Source organism: Parasteatoda tepidariorum, chromosome 8 (genome assembly GCF_982258835.1).
Source record: "Parasteatoda tepidariorum strain Cologne lab strain chromosome 8, Ptep-v5.0, whole genome shotgun sequence".
Classification (NCBI taxonomy): Eukaryota; Metazoa; Arthropoda; class Arachnida; order Araneae; family Theridiidae; genus Parasteatoda; species Parasteatoda tepidariorum.
In genome coordinates this window covers 3,029,203-3,040,222 of record NC_141762.1, presented here as the reverse complement: position 1 = coordinate 3,040,222, position 11,020 = coordinate 3,029,203, and the positions used below count along the sequence as shown (strand labels likewise).

General features: G+C 28.6%; 1 long non-coding RNA gene across 1 annotated transcript; it reads left to right on the top strand.

Moving 5' to 3' along the window:
- Window positions 1-5,998: 5,998 nt before the first annotated feature.
- Window positions 5,999-10,020, top strand: LOC147805236 (uncharacterized). Its single transcript, XR_015428527.1, has 3 exons — window positions 5,999-7,298; window positions 7,918-8,012; window positions 9,837-10,020. It is a non-coding gene; the product is annotated as an uncharacterized LOC147805236 (long non-coding RNA).
- Window positions 10,021-11,020: the final 1,000 nt, after the last annotated feature.

The following is an 11,020-nucleotide window of genomic DNA, read 5'->3' as shown; positions in this document are numbered from 1 at the left end:
TAAAGAGTTTTAATGATGTAGTGCTTTTTATAGGTCACAGAATAGAAAATACAACATAAAAATAAGTAAATAAATGAACGATAAAATAAATAAAGCGTCTTAATTGTCGTTTCTTTTCTTTTAAATAAAATTTTTAATGAATATCATCAACGATTGCAAACTGGACGGTAAAATATTGTTTATAGCTTTCTTTCAAAGCTTTTGGAAAGCTTGAAAATGATTTTGTGAATGTGTTAAAAAATTAGACATAATGAGGAATTAAATATGATTAGGAATTAAAATATGAAAGAGAAAAAAAATATTAATGTATTCCTTTCAGGACATAAAAAAAAAAAAAAATTCCGTGATAAATAATTTTTTATTGAAAGAAAATGGTTGTTAGCAACACTTTCGTCTTAGTAATAAATAGGGAAATAAGGAATATGGAAGTACTTTTGTGTTATTTTAATTCATTAGTTCAACGAACTCATTTATTGCAAGCTCTCTCTTAATTACATACTAGATATAACGAGGAATTTCTTAATAGTCTTTGCAGGATTGACCCGAGTATGCAATATGCCTAGAACGAATTTTTTTGAGGAGATCTATCGTGCACGAAAGATTCTTTTTTTTTTTTTTTTTTATACCTAGAGAATTTGCAGAAATTAATCCTTTACGGAATTATTAACTCTTTCAGAGTTTAATATAGTATGTTTTGCACAGTTTTCTGTGTTATGTTTGTAATCTATCAGTACCCCCTGGATGCCCCTTGGCGGGGGCGGGACAGGGCTCAGTAATAAATAGTATGTTACAAAGTATTTTCAGAAATGTGTTACATGCGTTTATTCCAGTTTTTGTAAACTAAAATCAAAGATTAATTTTTTTTTTCTGTCGGAATTGGTTGCAAAACAATATCGCAAAAATATATAGAATCGACTTATTTAACGTCTGTGCTCGAGTTAATTCGAGCGGACTAACCAGGCCGAACTGTGCACACTCGTGACAATTCGAACGCGGTAGTATTTTAAATTGCTGTAATTTTCACACTCTAATATTATCAAGGATTTAAAAGATTAAAAAATCCTGATACGTATCCTCAGCATAGGATTCCATGTCTTTGGCCCTTTCCTTTCCTCCTCTTTTCTGGTGTACAGGAATGCACTACGATATTTTACTTTATTATTTTTCTTATTTAATTAATAAAAATATTTGTTCAAAATTTCCATGACGCTTTCTTTTCGAACTATGTTTAATGCAGTTTTCAGTTCCATATAGTTTCCTAACTTCTATTTGAAAATGAAAATCGATCACATCTATTTGAAAATCAAAATAAAAACTAACGTACTTCCTTCTTCTATGACTTTCCACAAGCTAATGGGGAAAGCATGCGCAGTGTTGCCATAGGTAGAGAGTTCTGCTCTACGCCACCTGTAGCCAATTTTGATCGCCATTATAGCTTTAATCACAATCTAAAATTAAAATTTAAATTTTGGCTGGTTTTGTATTATTTATTCATTTATTTGTCTTATTTTTTGCCAAAACATGGTCCTAGAATGCGTTTTCTTAAAAAAAATATTTTTTTCAAAAATTGCATAAGTTAAGGGGTGATAAAAAAAATACTATTGTGTGAGAATGATAGGCCACTCATTGAAGAAAGGATAAAAAGGCCAATGGTCAAATGTCTCATGCCAGATTTATTGCGGGTTTTGAACATAGTACTAAATTCATATTTTTCTTCATTCATTATTTAAAAATAACTTGCAAATGCATTTTTTTAGGAAATAATATGAAAAGCTATAAAAACCTGATTACTTCAATAATTAAAAAAAATTTCCTAAAATTTACGCAAATTAAATATGATCTGTTTTAATTTTTTAAGTACTGATTTTTTTCTTTGTTGTTGTTTCTTGTTTTTGTTTTCGTTGAACAGCCGACCCAATTTATAGTTTACGATTACTAATGTAGTCTTGTAATTTTGACCCAATCCAGAAGACCAAGAAACTCCTGGATCAGTACTCCCAGAGGTATGATTTGTTATGGGAACATGGAGGATTTTGTGACCGCGACAGATTTAACTTGCACCAATTACCATTTACTACACGTGGAATCTTCGGCCGGCGGGGATCGACCCCTCTTGAACACGGGCACAGTACCCTAACAACTAGGCTATCCCGGCCATAAGGTACAAAAATTTTAAAAAAAGTAGAAATATATATATTTATATATATATATATATATATATATATATATATATATATATATATATATATATATATATATATATATATATATATATATATATATATATATATATATATATATATATATATATATATATATATATATATATATATATATATATATATATATATATATATATATATATATATTTCTTCTTCTAAGCGGGTTATACTTAGAACTAAATGTGTTTTGTTTTTCCGCAAAAATTTATAATTTAAATTATGAGAATGCTACAACGGATAAGTCAGAAAGGAGAAAAAATTATTTATACCTTTTTATGTTCACCTTTCTGCGAAGATAAGGAGAATAATTTAACAACTTGTGCGATTTCACTTTATTTTATAACCGTCGTTGAACAGCCGACCTAATTTTCGGTTTACGATTTCCAATGTTCAACTCCGAAGTCTTGTAATTTTGAGCTGAACCCAGAAGACAAGAGAACAGCTGGATCAAAATTTGGGGAAATTTTGCCTTTCTGGAGGACCTTTTACTGGAAATAAACCGCATTTGCGTTAAATGGACAGGCAAGCCATGAAAACCTCCCACGGTTAGTCTGACGGCAAGAGGACTCTAACTCAGGATTTATCTACCCCTGAGGACATTTTGCATCAGCATTGAGGAAGGTGCAAGCCGGTTGCGGAATTCGTATCGACCAGATATTGCTAGGATTCGAACTCAACCTCTTGGGGAGGAGAGCGTTCTATCCCCTTTATGTCACCACGGCGAAACTTATTCAATTTAAAGATATATTTGCTAGGTATTGAGAACTTTAATTTTTTTCTGTTAACACATTATTCAATTCAGTTAGAAAATAATAGCCAAATCTTCGTCAACTTTTGTAGCTGAATGATTAGAACTGAGAGGTATCAAATTACATTTTCAAAAAAATACCATCTTACACATACTATAGCGACAAAATACAATTTTAATTGAAGTGTAAAACTTATTACTGAAATCTGTACAAGAATCATGAAAACTAATTATTATTTCACTAAAGAAAGTGCTTGAATGACAGACTGTCAAATATATTTTTATTAAATTTTTAGAGAACCTATAAAATTAAAATTTATTAATCAGTATTATCACAGTTTCAAACTTTTTTAGAATAAAGCCAACATGGAGATTTTCAACAATGAAATAAAAAAATATAAATCTATTATAAATTTTCAGATAATGAGGAGTCTTTACTTTATAACCTCCTGTGAATCGTAATGCACCATAGTAGAAACTTTCTAATGTTCTACGGTGGTGGAGAAGTTCCATTCCTCAATGGGATATCGTAAGACGATGTCATCACACATAACTGTCAAGACATTCTAGTTTAAGAGAAAATTGAATATCGAAAAAAAAAATATTGTAATTTTTTTTTCTTACTTTCTAAGATTGTTTTGTCTCGACAAATTTTAGAAAATTAATCAAATCAGTAATTTCTGTTCGGTCATCATAAAGAATTAATTTATAATTATAAATTCCCGAGAAACTAACCTAATTTGAAAAGCGATTACTGCCGAAAGTGAAATATTAAAAATTTCAGATTGATAAATGAAGATCTTTACTATCGAAAAAAATGTGGAGATATACATTATTCTTCATGTAATATATCTAATATCTTTATATAATAATGAGGTTAAATTATAAACTAGATGGACCGTATAAAACCTCACTTTTGGGAATTATTACCTTCGCAAGAATCAAAAAAAAAAAAAAAAAAAAAAACACGTTAGTAAAAATTAACCTTTTCAAGTGTCAAAAAATACACTTGAGGTTGATTTATAATAGCCAGAAGCGTAAAATGGCACATTTTAGGTAGATAAATAAATGCGAACTTGAAGTTATAAAACAATAACCTAAAGTAGAGCATTTAACACCTCACGTTCATAAAAATCAAGTAATCCAACGGTTAAAAAAATAGTGCGTGCAGTCCCTCCGCGCGGAAGAAGTTAAACTTCGCAACCTGCGACGTTAATTGTAGAAGAATCAGCAGTCGTAGAAGGATCACTAGTTCTATTCAGCTACTCTTTTTCCTGCTCCGCTCGCTTCCGTGCCCTGTAATCACTGTAATATTGTGCATTTTTCCCTCGTGAACCTCTTGAGCCAGTGGAAGTGCTTGTGGTTGCCTCATCGTCTCGCCCTCGAAAATGTATTTGTATTAATAATGTATGTGAATGCGTCATAATGTAATTTCAGAAGAGAAAACCTAACAATCAATGGATATTCACAAGAGACGTACCTTGACATAACCTTATAAATCCGTCGCATTGTCCGTGGGATTGTTTTCACTCATTTTTTACAATTGTTATCCACTAAATTTGAAAATAAAAAATACTACCGTATTAAATTATATGTGTATCAAAACAAACTAAAAAAATATTTATAGAAAAACAATTCGCGATCGCAACGAACTATAAGGGGCGTTGTTGTATGAGACTAATACCTGCGATTTCTATATAAACAGTCATTCAGTTACTCTAGAGACGTCGTTAATGTAGCACGTAGCATTGCAACGTTCCTTCTTTATTGTGGCTAATTAAATTTAAAAAGGAAAAATGCTTGATATTCTTTCTTATGCAAACGAAAACAAAATGGTATCTCTTTTTATTAGAGAAAGAATATCCAAAACACATCGGAAAAATATTTGTACATTAACAGAAAAAAATATGTATATTCTTATAAGAGTTAAAACCTAATGTCCGAGAAATAGTTTTACTAAATTTAATGATTTAACATGAAAGGCCCATTTAAACTTTACATTCTATAGTTTTAAGAATCATATTACTTCAAAAATTAAAATGAACAAAAAGTGTACATAAGTCTCACAATTTTATGAAATTTAATTTTGTAAACAAAGTTTTTTGACAACAATTTTTATCAAAAAATTTCAAGTTTCAATAAAAATCATTATTTAGAAACTAAGAAACGTAAAATAAAGAATGCTGACGAAACAAAAACAAAAAAACAATTCTTTTTTGTCGCCATTTTTAGTGCTACAAAAATTCGTCTTTGGGATTTGCCAAAAACAAAACAAAATGCAATTTTATTTTTTCAGGAGGAAAATATTTTACCGAAAAAACGAAAATGTACCAATTCCCACAACATAAAACTTTATCTTGGTAAACGTACGTTTTGGAAATGTTATTTCATTTGGAATCTTATTTATCAGAGTTCATATGGCGATATGATTGTTTTGAATCTGTGCTAAACTCTATGTCGGCTCATTTTCCATCGAAATCCGATTGACTATTTTGATTTTAAATAAAGTGTTTTATTTTATGAATTGTCGCAAAAATTTTAAGTGTAGATTAGCGGCACTTAAAAACCGCCAAATCTGTAGCGGCGGTGGCGTTAATACGTAAGTACCGAATTTTTATTCCATACTTTTCTGAATCATATTACTTCAAACATTGGAATATACAAGAAGTATAAACACATAATGTTATACCATTTAATTTTTCAAAAAAAGTATTTTGAGAACAATTTTTATCAAAAAATTATAAACTAAAAAACGGAAAATTAAGAATTCTTAGGATAAAAAAACGATTTTAAGAATTCTTTACATTGAAATAAAAACTTTCATATTGTTTCTTTTTTTATTATTCTTATAGTTCTTAATCAGACGTTAAAAATCCATTTTGTAGAGAACCATCATCAAATGAAAAAAAAAATATTTATTGTAAATATTTTACAATAAATATTGTAAATATTTTGCAAAAATATTTATTGCAAATTTTTTATTGTAAAAATCATTGCACTTACCTGATTTATAATTCCCGGAGAATTCCAAAATGATAAGTTCCTTGTTTGAAAACTTTATTCTCAAATAATAGATACATAGTTTATCCCTTCATAACTTTTAGATAACATACGACACAACAAAATTTTATAATTGATATTAATTTGAATATGTAGCTAAAAACAGAATAGCTGAATTCTAGTTGAACTTATTCTTTCAAAACTAAAAAATACTTACCAAGAAAACGATTAAACTTAATTAAGAATCAACACAAATGGTACTATTTCAAGTAACTTGGATAATTTTTTATTGTTGTTTTCCGAATTATATGGATACAGAAATATATACTATTCTATAACGAAGAAGAATATGTTATAACTATTACAATTCTGTATGTTCTGAATTCATATTTATTCACTGGAATGACGAAAGCAATGTTGACTTCACTTTAATTCGTAATGAATTGAAGACAGAAGAAATGCATTTTACCTTAATACACACATCTGTAACAGTATCCGAAATCGGAAGTCATCAGTTGCAAGTTTGTTGATAATAGAAATTAAAAATTATTGAGGAATTTTTCTTCAAATGTTTGGCGTGTTCTGTTCCTGAAAGATTTACTAATATTCTGGAGATTTTTTTCAAGTTCTACGGCCTTTTCCTTAGGGAAATTTTGTTTCTTATTTGCTGCTAAAAAATGGCGTCTGATTCTGTCAATAATTTCAATGGAACTGAATGAAAACGTGATAAATTAATGTCTGATATTTACAGGCTCCCGCTAGACGGCGTACCCAAGTAGCACAGAAACATCGATCTATACCGTGGCCGTTCCTATCAATATTTTGAAAGCGGAGGAATATAGATACTGTGAGCAAGTTATTGAATGAATTCCGTCAATAAAACTTTAAAAGTATTTTTCTTAAAACACTCTATATTAAATATATTTTAGTTCCAAAGTGCATGTTATTATATTTAAAAAAAGTGTATTTAGTTTATGTATTAGTAAATGTATATAGTTTTCATTTTTTGTAAATTAACTTTGGTGTTTTTATAAAATACTTAATCATATTATTAGCATTAAGAACACATTTATAAAACTGCACATACTTAATCTCTTGTATTTGTTATTTTAGTGACTAAGATGTGTAACTGTGTGTTAGAAAATCAAGAGGAGATTAAATAGTTAAGAAAGGAAATTAAAGAAACGAAGGCTCTGAAAAAGAGAAAGATAATTCAACATCTGTTCTTTTTGAATTACCAAGAGGTATTGAGTTCCCGTTTTCTTCGGATGGTGATCTTAATCAATTAGAGGAAAAGTTGAAAGAAGATAAGAATTTACTGTTTGCTTGTAAGTGAACTTATTGTAATTATTTTTATGATTGAGTTATTCAATGGTATTATAATCATTCCCTAATTTTTTTCTCCATAGAAAGCATTTTATTAAAAATGGAGCTATTATTATTATGATCAAAAAAATTACAATTGCTCATTGGATCCTTTGGTATAAGAACTTTTGCTCTAAAGTATAGACCAGTGAATCTTAACCTTTTCAAACCTTGCTGTCCCCTTAAAAAGCAAAAAAGAATTTCACCATCTTATTTGTTCTGTACTTGAGGGTGTATGGAGAGTTTAAATGATAATTCTATATAGACCGGGCAATAAATTGATGCATCTCCAAATATCTACGTAACACATATATCAGCAGGCCGATATAATGACTTTTGTTTAGATGATGCATCAGAAATCTGATTTAAGCAACTGATAGTTACTTTCATTTTAGGGGATGTATCAGCTGCGGAGTTGTTGATGGCATCTATTTTGCTTATTTTTAACAAGTGTAAATATTAAATAATACTTGAAAGTGGGCTAGCTAATATAAATATTTTAATTCTCTTTTAGATTAAATTTTAGCATAATTTGTATTGTCTTGTAGCTGTTTGAATAAATTAACAGACATTTGTTTTCAGATTCAGTATTTTGATTCCATATGCCGGCATTGTGACTGAGCCGAAAAGAAAAGTCCTCATTTGAATGAGTGCCTGCCATCACTAATGTCATTTGGGTAAAATTGTTGATTAAAATATTATTTATTTTTATTAATATATATATGTGATATTTTGTTCCTTCCAGTTTTTAAATGCTTTAAGAAAAAGAAATTTAAGTTTTTTATCTGAATAACAATTTCAATTGCAAATAATAAATCCAAATATTTAGAATTCCTCTCTTTTTGTATTAAATTTTACAAACATTAATTTGCAGTTAATCCTTAACATTTCTAAGTTTATTCAGGATTTTTCGTGTATATTCACAATTTTTTAATATGTATTAATATATATCATCAGTCGATTTTTATCTTTGTAAGCTGTAGTTAAAGGCAGCATTATAATTAAATTTAATTTAGAAATAATTCTAAGAAGAGATTCTCTCTATTTGAAAAATGCAAAATAAAAATTTGTTCCCATGTAAAGGAAACCAGATATTGCAGAAAAGTTTCAGAAATCCAAACCAAAAAAGTGAGCGGGAGAGAGAGGCTTGAAAAACTTAATTTTCAAAGTCTAACACAGTTGTACGTCAATAGTTTTTAGATCACGAAAAAAAGTAACTTCGTAGTAGGGAAGAGAAAAAAAACGATTACATTAAAGAATTGAATGCATTTGGGAGTGCAGTGTATTTATAATAAGTTTAAGCTTTTGTTTAGTTATACTTCTAAGTATATGCAATCATAAGTAATCAATATCAGATCTAAATTTTAAAAATAAATCTTATTTTCAACTGCAATACTTTTTGTGTATTCACATTAGTATAAGAGAATGTTCTTTAATACATAGAAGTAAAATTGAATATTAAGATATACAATTAAAACTGAACCGATAAGCTTTTTCTTATAGTATTTTTTGTTGTTAAAGAATTAATTATTTAATCAAATATACAGCATTGCCGCTTGAATATTGACAGTTTTACAAAACAGTGTCTAATGCATCATGCCCTTTTTTTATCCGTGTGTCGATTCTCTAAACCAGTGATTCTCAACCGCAGTGCCGCGGCTTTGTGCTGCCAAATTCTTAAAATGTGCTTGAAATGTTCATAAAAAGTATAGATACTTTTCATAATTTTTCTACGCTTTAACCATGTGAACATATTTGTCGGCGATTGCCTTGTCTCTGACAATCTTAAAATAAGATGAAATATATTGAATAGATTGTCTTTGACATGCAGTTTTAATAAAATGTTGAAATAAGTAGGGAATTTAATGACTATTAAAATAATTTATTAACAAAGGAAAGCAAGCTAAATATTAACTTACAAATGGAAATATAAGTTAATCATTAAAGTAAGCTATGTAATATAAACAAATTAACAAAGGATAACTTAAAAAAACCAAATATATAAACAAATTAGGAAAGGATAACTAGCAAAAAAATTAGCTAAAAATTAATTAGCAAAAAAACTAGTTAACAAGAAATCACAAAAAATAGCAGTTAATAACTATAGAAAACAAGCTAACAATTAATAACTAGCAAAAAGAAGGGAAAAATAAATAGCTGTTACTTACTAATAAAAAATCATTCGAAAGAAATAATTAATCCCTTAATAAACGTGCTTTTGTAGTACATATTATTATCACAAACTATTTAACACAGTGTATTATAGGTAAGTAAAAAATTTTTAGTCTAATTTTTTTTTCATTGTGTGCCAAATTCAGAAATCGTTAAAAGTGTTCCGCAACAACAAAAAAAAAAGGTTGAGATACATAGCTCTAAGCTCTTCGTTCAGTTTAGTTCTCTAAGTTTCGTTATATACTCATTAATAAACTGTGTTTTGTTAGTTAGTCTTTCAGTTTTTATTTTTTAAATATTATTAATATTACTCAATGTTTTACTTCCAGCTACAGTTCTCAAACGTTTTGAGGCCAAGAGATTGCGGAAAAATTTGGGAAGGTCTGCTACAGCCACTGATTGGGAAGGACGAAAACCTAAGATAATTGACGTGATCAATTCTTTGAACTTGGAGACCCAAGAATGGGCCTATTTGTTTTACTAAATTTTTAATGTTTATTCAAATAAAATATTCATGGCTACTTTTTGTTTTATTCCTCTGCATTCACACCTTCTATATTAAAAAACACGTTCATATCAGAAGGGTAAATTTTATTAAACTCATAAAATTATAATACTTTTTGAGTTATTAGTGCTGTTGTGCAATATATTAAATTACTAATTTTCAGTGACTGAATCCTGTCTGAAGATCAAATGTGCATTGCTAATGCTAAAAAATAAGAAAACTAATTTACATGCGTGGAAAATGTGGTTATTTTAAAACAAGCAAATACTCTTTGATTTTGATTTATAAATCATAGTTGAGCTTAAAATAATTATCATGCTTTACATTAATATTCACTTCTTATATTCCATCTACAGTGCTCACACTTATTCCTATTCACCTATTTTACACTTGATTTTTAAATTAATTACTGAGCAAATTCTAATTATATATATATAATATTTGGAAACTGATTAAAAATATTTTTGAGTGCTTATTTTTTGTTGAAAAATTGGAGTACAATTAGCGAAATAAAATCTGAAGTGCAAAACCTTATAAAATAATTAACACAAATTTACCTATATCCTACAATACCCAGTGAAAATTTTTTTTTGAATAACGTATCAAAATTATCGATCGGTGTTCTGCCGCATCTTTAAATGCTTATTAATATTCGTTGTACGAATAACGTGATGAAAATATTCGTCGACGTTCTACTGTATCCGTAAACGCCGTGGAATATGGTTTTTTCAAACTCGACATTCTACGGCGTTATTGGGATATCGATCTATATCAAATTTCACAATGTCGTACAATATAAAAAAAATCTGACGTTTTTACATAGATCGATCAAAGTCGTAAGCGAAGTTTTTTCGAGATCATTCGCTGTTTTGACTTTTATTATTTTTATGCTAGTGAGAACCAAAACAATATGGAAATAAATTAGGGAAAACTGGATCCTACCACGTGATTTCCCGGCCAATAAAAATGTAGCGTTAAACGTTTAACGCAACCTTGTTGGAAGTCGCA